Raw genomic sequence first — 13411 nt, forward strand, 5'->3', positions numbered from 1 at the left:
CTCCGAAGTGAGGACCTTCCTCCCCAACAACCCTTTTAGCAGGCCTCACAGGCCTGGGGCGATGGGCAGGATCCCAGAAGGGAAGGTTTTTCTTTGGGGTCATTCCTTCGGGACACCCCCTCAGCTTCGGGGTAGAAAGTACACGCATTTTTGAGGCCCCTCCCCCTTGTTTTCTCACCCAGTTACCCTGTGGTTCGCTCTCGTGTCTGGGCCTTTGAGCCTAGTGACTTCTGGCTTAGAGGCTAGATCTGGGCCGTCGGAGACCCCAGTGACAATCGGTAATGACTGGTTCGCTGTCGTCGTGTCTGTGTGTTTCACACATTGCCCCCCCAGGTCTCAGTTTCTTGCAGAGTCAATTTCTGCAGAACTAATGCAAGTTCCCGTAATTGTGCATGGTGAAACTGTACAGATGAACATATGCTTAAAATCCGCAGGACGATATATGTGTACAAGTAATTTAAAAAAAAAAATCTCTGATAGACATACTTCTCAGGTTACTAAGGGGTCTTTGAAATATAACTCCTTCTTTTGGGCATGAACTCTGGGATGGCTTCTTCATTTGATAAGCGTTCTTGAGAAAGTGTGATTGGGAACATTTAAAAGTCCGATATTATTCAAACAGTAAGGAATGATAGCTTCCTGAATGGTCATGACTAATAAAGGAACGTGAAGACTGAACCAAATAATGAGCTGGCCGGAAGCAGGAAGTTTTGTAATGTTTCTCTGAGAAGTCCAGAGTTTTGTACTACTTGAACTATTTATACTCTTTTTTTTGTGTGTGTGTTAGATCTCTTGTTCAAATCATAGGTCAAACGTCCATGCTTGTCAGATATTTCCACATTTCTACCTTTTCAGTAAAATGAAAGGGCCAGCAAATCTGAGACTCCAACAGTTTCCATTATATTTAGGTATAGGGTGATTGGAATGTGTAATTGAATAACTTTAGTGAAACAGTAAGACTTCTCATATAAGATTGTCAGGAAAATCTTTGCATTTGTCAGTACATGATATGACTAGCGGTATTGCTGTTAGGCTATGTTTATATAATGCTTTCATTTCTTTAGCCCCTGTTAGTTTATGTTCAGGTGACTTATAGGGTAAAAACTGCATGATCACTGTCACAGTGCCATGAAAAGACAATGAAATTTATCACCACAGTAGCAGTTACTTAGTGTTGTTGTTGTTTTTTTTTTTAAATTATATTTTTATTGATTTTAGAGAAGAAGGGAGAGGGGGAGAGAGAGAGAAACATCAATGATGGGAGAGAATTATTGATTGGCTGCCTCCTGCATACCTGCTACTGGAGATCTAGCCGCAATCTGGGCATGTGCCCTGACTAGGAATCAAACCTGGGACCTCTAGGTCTGTGAAGAGGATGCTCAATCCACTGAGCCACCACAGCCGGACAGTTACTTAATGTTTTAACTGCCATCACCAGCAGAATTAAGAGTTATAACCAAATACCATGGATATTAAATCTTTCTTTAACATATTTCACAGAACTTTTATTTTACTTTCATAACCAGTCATTTAATTTTTAGCATGACTCTTAAGACCTTTTTACATGGTTTTAAATCTAAGGAATATGTGGATGCTTAAAGAAAGGATTTTTAAATTTTTTTATGCTATCTGCTCATCCCCCCCCCCCCCCCACATTCCTGATGTCAAAGAAAAACTGACAAAATTTTGGTATTTAAAAAGGTATAGCTATAGTTGTAATGTTTCCTCTTTTCTTTTAAGGAAAAGAAAAGCTAAGCATTTATTTGGGGTAAATGGAAAATATAATTGGCAGAGTGTGTTCAGAACCAAATAGGTGATCAGTTAATTTGATTATAGTTGGCTACTAGAGAGGTTAACAGGGTGAGAGAGAACTACCAGTGGTTCTCAGTCTTAGCTGCCCATTGGTATCATCCGGGGAGCTTAAAAAAAAAAACCCGCCTTTGCCCCAGGCTAGGCCAATTGAAGGCCAAATATCAGAGTGAGGGTCCCAGGCTTGGATAGTTTTTTTAAAAAAGTCCTACTGGTGATTTTTATGTGTAGCCAGGATTGCAAGCCACTATTTCAGAGTAGTATACGGAACTATATGCCACCAGTAAACAGTATTCTTTTCTATATTGGGAGTTAATATTTCTGTGATTTCCCTGAACCATTTCCCTCTCTTCCCTGTTACCTTGGTTTTAGGCTCTGGGTTGAAATCTATAGTCTGCCACTTCTTGGGTAAATTACTTATTTGTGTCTCTTCAGTTAAGATAGAGATAGTGATAGTCCTGAACTTGTAAGATTATTAAGGATTAAATGAGACAATACTTGCAAAGAATTAGTCACATTGTGTGGTACTGTGCTCAATAAATATTAGCCTTTATTAATGATCTTCCGCACATGTTATTTCACTTTGAGAAGCATAGGTTTAAAGAAATCTGAGCTGCTGTTTTTAAACCTAACAGTGATTCACTTTGTCTTATTTTCCATTTCTAAAATATTTGCATGAGGTTAAATTATGTGAAATATTTCGATGAGAATTATTGAGAATCTTTCTGATTGAAAATATAAGCCTGGCCCTAGCCAGTTTTGCTTAGTGGATAGAGCATTATCCTGCAGACTAAGGGTCCTGGGTTTGATTCTGATCAAGGGCATGTACCTTGGTTACAGGCTTGAACTCCGCCCCCTCTCCTCTGGTGAATGTGGGAGGCAGCCAATCCATGTGTGTCTCTCACATAGATGTTTCTCACTCTATGTCTCTCCCTTGCTTCCACTCTCTTTAAAAATCAATGGAAAAAATATCCTTGGATGAGGATTAACAAACAAAAAGGAAGTCTAAACCTGTTTTGTGGTGACATAGATAGGTATAGTAATAGTAATACAGAACTTTTAAACTTTTTTTTATATGATTCTGTCATGCATAATTCACAAGCATACTATGTCAGTGCATAATTCACAAGCATAATTCACAAGCATACTATGCCCAGTTAATGCCTATTGTACCTATAAAAGTTTTTGAAATTAGTGCTTAGGAAAGTTACTGTAACTGTTGACCATGTTCAGTTTTTCTTGCCTTTAAATGGAAAGAGCTATTAAAACAGTTGTAGTAAGAGTGGTTAAACTTCTCACTCACTGGTACTGCGCCATCCCTTTTTTAAAACTAAGGAGCTGTCTTTCCTTACCAATTTGAAAATAAGTGATATTGTTTACTGAGTCATCTGTAATCCAGATTAGTTGGAAAAGCTATAGGTCAATCCATATGTATTTTTCACAGATTTCACTTTTGAGTAGACCTTTATAGTTGAATATTTTCCCTTACTTTAATTCTATATCATAGTATAGAATTGCTTTTATTTTATTTTAGAAGTCACTGTATTCTCATATGATATCATTTGGTATGTTATAGTGGTGTGAAAAACTAAATTGTTTTCCATTCTCTACTACACCGGTAGGTCTTGGTTTATTTTGAGACATAATCAGATTTTTGGGACAAAAGAATGTAAAAAGTATAATTTAACTAAACAAAGTCTACTTTAATGTGGTTTTTAATACAAATGTTTTCATATTGACTCCAAATCAGACTTATACTTTGTAATTCCATCAGGGTCATCATTCTTTCTTGACATTCTTCTGGATGAGTATAATAATTTTCTTCATTGTTAGATTTGCATGTAGCAATATGAAACAAGATGGCAGCTCCAATAGAGAGAAATCTTGGCAGGAGCATATTTTGACAAAACGTTATATTTGAAGGAAGAGAGGGAAATGATAAATTCCTGTTATTGTATAATATGTATATGTAATTTAAAAGACTTGAGTTCACAATTAAACTAGGTTTACTGTTTGTGTGTGGGGGGTGTATTTCTCATTTTATTATGTAATGAAGGTGAGGGAAAAAGTGATTAACTTATTAGGTAGAATTGGCCAGGTTGGTTAATATTAAAAAATTATGGAGTTCTTTACCCCTCAAAATAAATTTGTACAAAATATAATGATCATTTGTTGAAGGCTTTGATTTTTCACAATGGTGATAGTGCTAAGCAGTGGTTCTTAACCTTTCTAATGCTGCGACCCTTTAATACAGTTCCTCATGTTGTGGTGACCCCCAACCATAAAATGAATCGTTAGCAGGGTCGCCTAAGACCATTGGCAAACACAGATATTTACATTACTATTCATAGCAGTAGCAAAATTACAGTTATGAAGTAGCAACGAAAATAATTTTATGGTTGGGGGTCACCACAACATGAGGAACTGTATTAAAGGGTCGCAGCATTAGAAAGGTTGAGAATCATTGTGCTAAAGGATCTGTTAACCTAAAAATTAGAATTTAAATCTAGTTTTGGACCAGTATTTCCTAGCTAATCTACAATTATAACTGACATTATTTTTTCCTTTTCACTTAGTCATGACTTCCTATATCAGAATCAAACTTGGAGCTTTTCTAATGTTTGAGTTCTAATTTAAGCCCTTTATAGAGCCAAGTTATTTTGCTGCAGTTTGTTTCTAATGTTATTCTTTTCTTATTTCACTAAATTACCATGTTTTCACTTCTGAGGTATAATTTTCCTACCATTGCCACAAATAATTCCTCATCCTTCACCAGTTTTTTTTTTTTCACCTCTAATTGTCCAACATTTATTGAAGTATGTTAATAATTGCATATTAATTGATTCCTTTGTTAGAAAATTTAACATACCAATAAGTAGGCTATACCAAATGGCTCCTTCACTATATATACATATACATACATACCACATATATGGATACATACCACTAAATATATAACACTTGCATATGTATTTATACTGCCATATATGTCCTTCACCAGTTTTTATCAGTGGCTGTGGGACATCACTCTCTTTGCTTGTCTTCATCTTAGGTATGCTGTGGAAAGTTGAAAGATTTAGAAATGTGACTTGAAATGAAAAAATTTGGAAACTACTTTGGGGTACAATAGGATCTCTGTATAAGAGACATCACAAGAACACTTTAGTATATTGATTGAGCTTTCTAATGGTAGAGTCAATTAAAAATTGTCTATCTTGAAGTGTATCAGTATTTCAAGACTGTTACTAGATGTTATGGTAGCAAGGAGAGACCTGAACAAGATTTGCTGAAATAACAGAATCACTTCAGTTAAACAATTTTAACTTCATAACTCCCATCTTTTCCCATCCAGCTAGCATAATATTTAAGGCATGTTTCATTTTAAGATTTTTGAAGACTTTATATTTCTCCACAAGGCTGTAAAGTTGAGGACAGAGATTGTACTTATTGGTCCTATTTCTCCACTACTTAATATGCTGTCTGGAATATTATTGGTCCTGAAATGTTCTCTAAATAAATGAGATAATTCCATACATCTTTGGATCTTGTCAATTGCCAATACTTGTTTTAGAATCCGTTATAAAATCATATCGTCAGTGTTTTCATGTTTGTGTAGTCTAACTTAATCCCAGGACAAGATTTCTTAAACTTGCCTAATTATCAGAATCACTAGGGCATTTTAAAAAACACATTTTAGGTTCTTATCCTAAACATCCTCAATCAGAATGTTTAGGAGAAGAGCCTAGTAATTTTTATTATTAATAAGAGCGTTAGTGACACTCATCAACATTTGGAAAGCATTGAATGGTCCTCTGGAAATAGTGTGGTCAAGCCGATTGGTTTCAATGCTCAGATACTTCCTAACTGCAAGCTAATTATAACTGTTAGCTTTTCTGAACTTCAGTCTTCTCATCTGCAAAAGGGATAATATCTACCTCAGAGATTAGGTGTGAGAATCAGAAGTAATGTATCTAATGATCTGGACCCATAGTAGGCATTCAGCAAATGATTATCACTTATTTTGATGTTAATCCTTCATGCATATTTTTGGTTAATCTTTACTGTTTTCTTGGAATCAATCCAAAAGGTGACATGCTTTCCTGCTTTAAAACAAGGTTTTGAGCATAAATCAAAATTATCTGATAGAGTATAGGAAACATTTAATCAAAAGCAGATATTATCAGGCCGGTAACAGTGATATTCTTAGAGGCTGTTAAGGTATTTTTGGGGTTTGAGGATCTTCTATAAATGTCTCTTTGGAATTTCACGTGTGGGCTTTTGTTTTCTGTTTACCTCCCCCCCCCTCTCCCCCCCCCCCCCCCCGCCCCATCTAGTTCATCAGGGTTACTTTGGGAATGAGACAACTTAACCTTATTAGAACCATATATACTAGTAAAGTAAGATGTTGATTCTGAGTGCTGGATTTAGATGTTTGAATTTTTAAAAATATATTTTTATTGATTTCAGAGAGGAAGGGAGAGAGAGAGATAGAAACATCAGTGATGAAAGAATCATTGATTGGTTGCCTCTCGCACACCCCACACTGAGGATCAAACCCGAAACCTGGGCATATGCCCTGACCAGGAATTGAACTTGACCTCTTGCTTCATAGGTCGAAGATCAACCAGTGAGCCACGTTGGCCTGGCTAGATGTTTGAATTTTAATACTTGGGTTGGAAGGTATTTGTTTCCTAAGAGTATTTTTTGCTTAATCCTTCATTATCAGCTGTCTTGTTGATGTTAATAATTTAACAAGTAATCATTAAATTTTGTGGTAGGTATAATGTGAGGCTCTGGGTATATAGTAATGAATGAAACATACATAGTTTTTCTACTCTTAGGAAGCTTATAGCTAATAGACAAACTACCTATAAGAAAATTGCTTTGAAGGAGACCAATAAAGTGCTGTGATTAAAAATAATGTGATTAAGAGAACCTCTGTGAGGAGATGACATTTAGAAGGGATGAAAGACTCCTAGAGAACAACAAAATAAGCATGGCTTGCCTAAGAAACTGAAAGGCTACTTCTGTATTGTGGCTAGAATATAATGAACAAAGGGGATAGCTCCTTGAAATGAGGTTTGGTAATCTTAGTATGGGCCAGAAAAGGTTATAGAGGGATTAGACTGAAACTAAGGAGAGTAGGGCTATTCGAACAATCTAGATGAGACATGATAGTGACTATGTGTTGGGTGATGGTCTTTACATTAAGGAGGTATTACAGTTCTATAAGCCATCAAATTTCACAACTTCCCTATGATGTGTGAAAAAACGTAGCAGTGGAGTGGCCACTTTTGCCATCTCATTCATTAGTTGTGTTTTTTGTTTGTTTGTTTGTTTGTTTTATTTTTGTTTTGTTTTGACTTTGTGGAGGTTGAGGTCAAAGAACTGTGGCTGCCCTTACTGTTGATTGAAGACTGTCTTGATGACATACCTGCATTTCCTGTTCTGCTGCCACAGGGCAGCTAGTAGGCCAAGAGAACTGCATGTGTCAGAAGTGTAGAGGGGCTTTCCCACAAGATCATAGATTTTGGAGTGAGGAACTTTGTAAAGTGGAATCCTTTAGCTACAAGATGTGTGGTGTTTGACAATGATCTGTTGATTAGATTGGAGGAAAATACTGTTTTTTACATCTTTACACTTAAAACTGAATTTTGTATATAAGGGCTAAAATTTTCTCACAAAGTCTTGGAAAAAATTATTTTTTCCCTTAAGCCTTTTTCCATCCTACCACCTAGTAGGAAATGAAGTTTATTTAGGGTAATGTTGGTTGGACTTTGGAGTAACTTATCATTGTTTTTGGATTGATAAGAAGTGAATGTGTGCATATTTAATTTGATAAGCATGCATATAAATATATGCTTCCTGCAAGAGGCCCTTGTTTATTCTCTTTGATTTTGCATTGTAGATACAATACTAGTAGAGTTCTTGGTTAGTTCAGTGAAGGAGTTCCTATGTACTCAGCCTTTTTTCTCTGCCCTTTCTAAACTATTCAATTATAAACTTTAAATTTATATTTTTGGTAGTTTATACTATAAACCAGTTCAACCATATATTCTTAAATGAACATAATTTATCATCATTGTATAGATCATAAGATTTATGTAAGTTTAAAGAATATTCTAAAATATGTATAAATTAGGTACACAAAGTCTTTTTTTTTTTTTTGAGGTGGTCAGGTACGTGTGATTTAAAAGGCGAAAGATTTATGCGATCTGAAGAGAAACCAGAGTGATTTAAAGTAATTGAGTTGGCCCAAGTGTCTATTAGTACACAAGTGGATAAAAAAGTTGTACAAATATATAGTGGAATATTACTTGACCATAAAAAAGTATGAAATCATTCCATTTGTGACAACATGGATAGATCTAGTGGGTATTATACTAATTAAAATAAGTCAGTCAGAGAAAGACAAACACCACATGATTTCACTTACTGTGGAATCTAAAGAATGAAGAGACAAACAAAAGAGAAACAGACTCATAGATGCAGACAACAATCTGATGGTTGCCAGAGGGAAGTGGGGTTGGGGGCCTGGGTGAAAGGAAGTAAAGATTGGTAGTTACAAAATCGTCACAGGAATGTAAAGTACAGCATAGGGAATATAGCCATTAATATTGTAATAACTATGTATGGTGCCAGGTGGGTACTTAAAATATCAGAGGGATCACTTTGTAAATTATATAATTGTTTAACCACTATGCTGTATACCAGAAAATAATATCCTATCTAATAATAGATAAATATGCAAATTGACCATACATCTGACACACCACAAGCCACGCCCACCACCCAATCAGAGCGAGTATGCAAATTAACACAACCAAGATGGCTACAGCCACAGAGAGCAAGGTTTCCTAGGTAACAGAGGAAGCCAAGCTTTCTGCCTGCCCTTGCCAGGCCTAAGCCTCCACTCAAGCTACAATGTTTCAATTATAGAAGGTAAACAAATTCAAACAAATGGCGGCAGAATGGAGCTTGAGAGAGCAGGCCAGGGTTGCTCCCGGCAACAGGGGAAGCAAAGCTTTCCGCACACCCTGGCCGGGCCCACCCGCTTAAGGCTACAAAGTTTCAATTATAACCCCAACAGAAATGGCTGCCGGCCGCGGAGGGAGCCCCAGGCTTGGCTCCGTTCCAGGCTACAAAGTTTCAATTGTAGAAGGAAAATAAATTCCAGATACCAGGGCCTCCGCTTGGGTTGCCAGGGGGCGTGGCTGGCCTGCAAACCACCACAGGCCCCTCGCTCAGGCCGCCCCACGCCCCAAGGGAACCTCACCCTGATCAGGGACACCCTTCAGGTCAAACCAGCTGGCCCCCACCCCTATACCAGGCCTCTATCCTATCTAATAAAAGAGTAATATGCAGATTGATTATCACTGCAACACAATATAGCTGCCCCCATGTGGTCAAAGATCCTGCCCCCATGGTGACACAAGATGGCCACCACAAGATGGCCAGCAGGAGAGGGCAGTTGGGAGGCACCCAGCCTGCAAGGGAGGGCAGTTGAGAGGGACCAGGCCTGCAAGGGAGGGCAGTTGGAGGTGATCAAGCCTGCAGGAGAGGGCAGTTAGGAGTGATCAGGCCGGCAGAGGAGGGAAGTTGGGGGCAAACAGGCTGGCAGCAGAGTGGTTAGGGGGTGATCAGGCTGGCAGGCAGAAGCAGTTAGGGGCAATCAGGAAGGCAGGCAGGCAAGCAAGCAGTTGGGAGCCAGCAGTCCTGGATTGTGATCCCCAGTGGGATCGGGCCTAAACGGGCAGTCGGACATCCCTCGAGGGGTCCCAGATTGGAGAGGGTACAGGCTGGGCTGAGGGACAACCCCCCTCCGTGCATGAATTTCGTGCACCGGGCCTCTAGTAAAATAATATTAAATGTCAACTGTTTGAAAAAAAAATAGTTGAGTTGGATTAGTTGAATCCTTATATTATCAGAAGTTAATACCATGAAGTTTAATCAGTATTCATTTATATAACTTCACTGTTTAGCAACATATGTAATCTATCAATACTTGAAAATATAATTTTAATTGAATATTAGTAAAACTAATGCTAGTATGTTATAGAACTGTATAATGATGAGATTTATGATAGTGTGAATGTACTACATGATTTAAATTAAGTCTTTGATTTCATTAGTCCATGTACTTTCACAGAGCCATATGAACCCAAACATTCAGAATTTTTTCACACAGTTAAAATTTTTTCACTTATTCTGAGACTAATGTGTATGTCTCCAACTCTAGGGGTTCTATATCTTCTGGATAAACATAGTACACTTTCAGTTATAGCTCTTCCTTCTTGAGCTACATTGATATTCAGATGTATATCAAGGCAGCCAGATTCATTTAAAGCATGATTTTTATGTTTAAAGAATTTTAATTCTAGTTATAACTTCATCTTCCAAAATAGGTAACAAGCTGATTCCACTGAGCTCAGAGTTCAACATTAGGAAACAAGTGCTGTTGCCATGTGTAAAACCCATGTGTTCAGTGTGAATCTGAAATTTCTAGTTTATATGTTCACTAGAGGCCTGGTGCACGAAATTTGTGCATGGGTGTGTGTGTCCCTCAGCCCAGCCTGCACCCTCTCCAACCTGGGACATCCCTTTCACAATCCGGGACTGCTGGCTCCCAACTGCTCGCCTGCCTGCCTTCCTGATTGCCACTAACCACTTCTGCCTGCCAGCCTGATCACCTGCTAACCACTCCCCTGCCAACCTGATTGATGCCTAACTGCTCCCCTTCCAGCCTGATTGCCCCTAACTGCCCTCCCCTGCAGGTCTGGCCACCCCTAACTGCCCTCCCCTGCAGGCATGGTCACCCCTAACTGCCCTCTCCTGCAGGCCTGGTCACCTCTAACTGCCCTCCCCTGCAGGCCTGGTCCCCCCAACTGCCCTCCCCTGCAGGCCTAGTCCCCCCAATTGCTCTCCTCTGCAGGCCTGGGTCCCCCCCAACTGCCCTCCCCTGCAGGCCCGGTTGCCGCCAACTTCCCTCCTCTGCTGGCCTGGTCACCCCTAACTGCCCTCCCCTGCAGGCTTGATTGCCCCCAACTGCCCTCCCTTGCAGGCCTGGTCCCTCCCAACTGCCCTCCCCTGCTGATCATCTTGTGGCAGCCATCTTGTGTCCACATGGGGGCAGCCATCTTGTGTTGGAGTGATGGTCAATTTGCATATTACTTTTTTTTATTAGGATAGGTCTTGTCATCTATATAGAAAGATAAAATTTTGTGAGTTTATGGGTTTGTATAGGTTGAATGTCTCAGAATCCTAAATATCCACAACTGAATTCATAATAACTCCCTCCCCTCCCCCCCCTGAAATCAGTTTCCCCTGCAGCCTTCCCATTCTTAGTTGATGGCAGATCTGGCATCCTGCTTGCTTAGATTAAAAAATATTTAACACATCCTTGATGACCCCTCTTTCCCTTTAATTGTATTTAGTCTATAAAGAAATTAATCCATTGACTATCTTCAAAATATATTCAAAATTCAACTACTTTTTACCATCTCTACTGATGCTGTGACTTGTCATTGTCTCTTTTGTGCCTCACACTTAATACTTTTCTTCTCCCTGCTTCTACCTTTTCTCAACCTTTGCAATACATTTGCCACAATGATCCTTTAAAAATATAGATCAGATCATGTCTATTCTGTATTAAGCCTCCCCAAGGCTCCCCCTCTTCAGAGTTAAAAGTCCCTTTTAGTGGCCTATAAGACCCTAACTGATCTGGACCATGATTACTTCTCTTATTTCTTTTCTACTATTCCTTCATTTGTTTACTGGACTCTAGCCATACTAGCCTCCTTTTCATTCCCTGAATTATTCCAGGCACACCCCAGCTTTGGGCTTTTGCACTTCCTTTCTGGAATATTCCCATCAGATATCCAATGCCAGCTCCTTTATCTTCTTTAAATCTTTCAGTTATATTCTTAATGAGTCCTACCCGCCTCTCTTTTTAAAATTAAAGTTTACCTACTCCTTATTCTCTGCTACCTTTTTCTTTTTTCATAGTGCTTCATCTGTGAGAACATGAGTGTACTGGACTTGATAAAGGGCACAGATTTGTGAAGAGAAAAACTCAATTTTTTTTTGACAAGAATAAAGTTTTAAAACCTTCTTCCTGCTTTACAGCAGCTGTCCACCTATAAAATGTCAATCCAGTAAACCCTTGCTAATGTTTTCTTGAGAACTTGGGGATAGTATTTGACCTTTGGGCTGTCCATGACCCTAATAGGCCAGTTGTTTTACCTGAGGCAAATAAAACCACAAAGGAGATTTGCTCTCCTAAAACAATGTACCTAGTTGATATCTGAACCAGGATTAGAATTTGAGCATGCTGTCTCTCCTTTGTGCTGCTCTTTCATCTCACCACAGTAATTGCTTTGTGCTTTTCAACCTTGGTTTCACCTGCCTGGATTCCTGACCCACGCTGCTTGCCCATATTTGCTACTAATGCTTTATTATTGCCTGGCTTTCCTGAACCCAGCACCTCTTTGTGTACCTTATTTCCTGTACACTACCCCCTGACCTTGAAGAGGTTGGCAAAAAGTTGGAAAAATCTTTGACAGTTATCATTAGCCAATATGATCATTGGCTATTCTGTTTGCTAAATTACTTGAAGATGGTATTTATGAAGTCACTGAGATCTGGACATTCTCTAATTTATCAAGTTATCTATAGTGGATATTAAATGATATTGGCCACTTTATTAGAAGTATAATAACCATAATAAAAACACAGCAAACATTTATGTTATGTTATAAAAGCAGTTATAACATACTAGTGACCCGGTGCATGGATTCGTGCACATTGAAAGGAAATTAATTAGAAGGTGGCTGGCAGGGTGGACTGGGCAAGACGGGACAGACATGCCCTGGAGCCAACATTTCATGGTCCCTCTCTGGCATCTGCGGAGTGAGCGGGGTCCCTCTGACAGGTGGGGTTCCTCAGCCTGGCCTGCAGGAATCAGGCCGAAACCGGCTCTCCAACATCCCCAAAGAGGTCCTGGAGTGGGAGTGCGAGAGGGCACTCTGCAAAGTTGCTATCGTACAGAGTGTGGAACACAAATGCAAGTGTGCAATAACCAGATTTGGACCAACAGTGCCCCAGCAACAACATTACCCATGTCCAGTGGTGGAATCACGTGGCTCTGTGAGGAATCGAGCTCCCTCCTCTCTGGTTTCGGGGTGCGTTCCCTGAGAACCTCTGCTGCCAAATCACTGCTTCTTAGCAGCTCCTGCATTGAGCGTCTGCTCCCTGGTGGTCAGTGCGCATCATAGCTACCGGTGGGACGGGCAGAAGGACACTTAGCATATTAGCCTTTTATATATATAGTGAGGGTTTATGCCATGCACTGTTGGTGCTTTATGTATATGAACTCATTTAATGACTTAGGCCAGGTGTTATCCCTGGTGTATAAATAGGGAAACTGAGGCTCAGAAAAGGTAGCTAACTTGCTCAAAGTGACACATCTAGTGAATGGCAGTGTCAAAATTACATTCCAGATAGTCTGCCTCCAGAATGTTTGCTTAATTGCTTTTTAAAAAAATTCAAGGACTGAAAGCAACAAACTCATGTGCTCTGTATTATTTGTCAACACATTTATAAC

General features: G+C 39.2%; 1 protein-coding gene across 2 annotated transcripts in view; it reads left to right on the forward strand.

Annotated features, from left to right (window-relative positions):
* CHIC2 (cysteine rich hydrophobic domain 2) overlaps nt 1-13411 on the forward strand; it is a 62012-nt gene that overhangs the window by 653 nt on the left and 47948 nt on the right. The gene's annotated exons all lie outside the window — the stretch shown is intronic.

The sequence above is a fragment of the Eptesicus fuscus genome, chromosome 2, assembly GCF_027574615.1.
Source record: "Eptesicus fuscus isolate TK198812 chromosome 2, DD_ASM_mEF_20220401, whole genome shotgun sequence".
Classification (NCBI taxonomy): domain Eukaryota; kingdom Metazoa; phylum Chordata; class Mammalia; order Chiroptera; family Vespertilionidae; genus Eptesicus; species Eptesicus fuscus.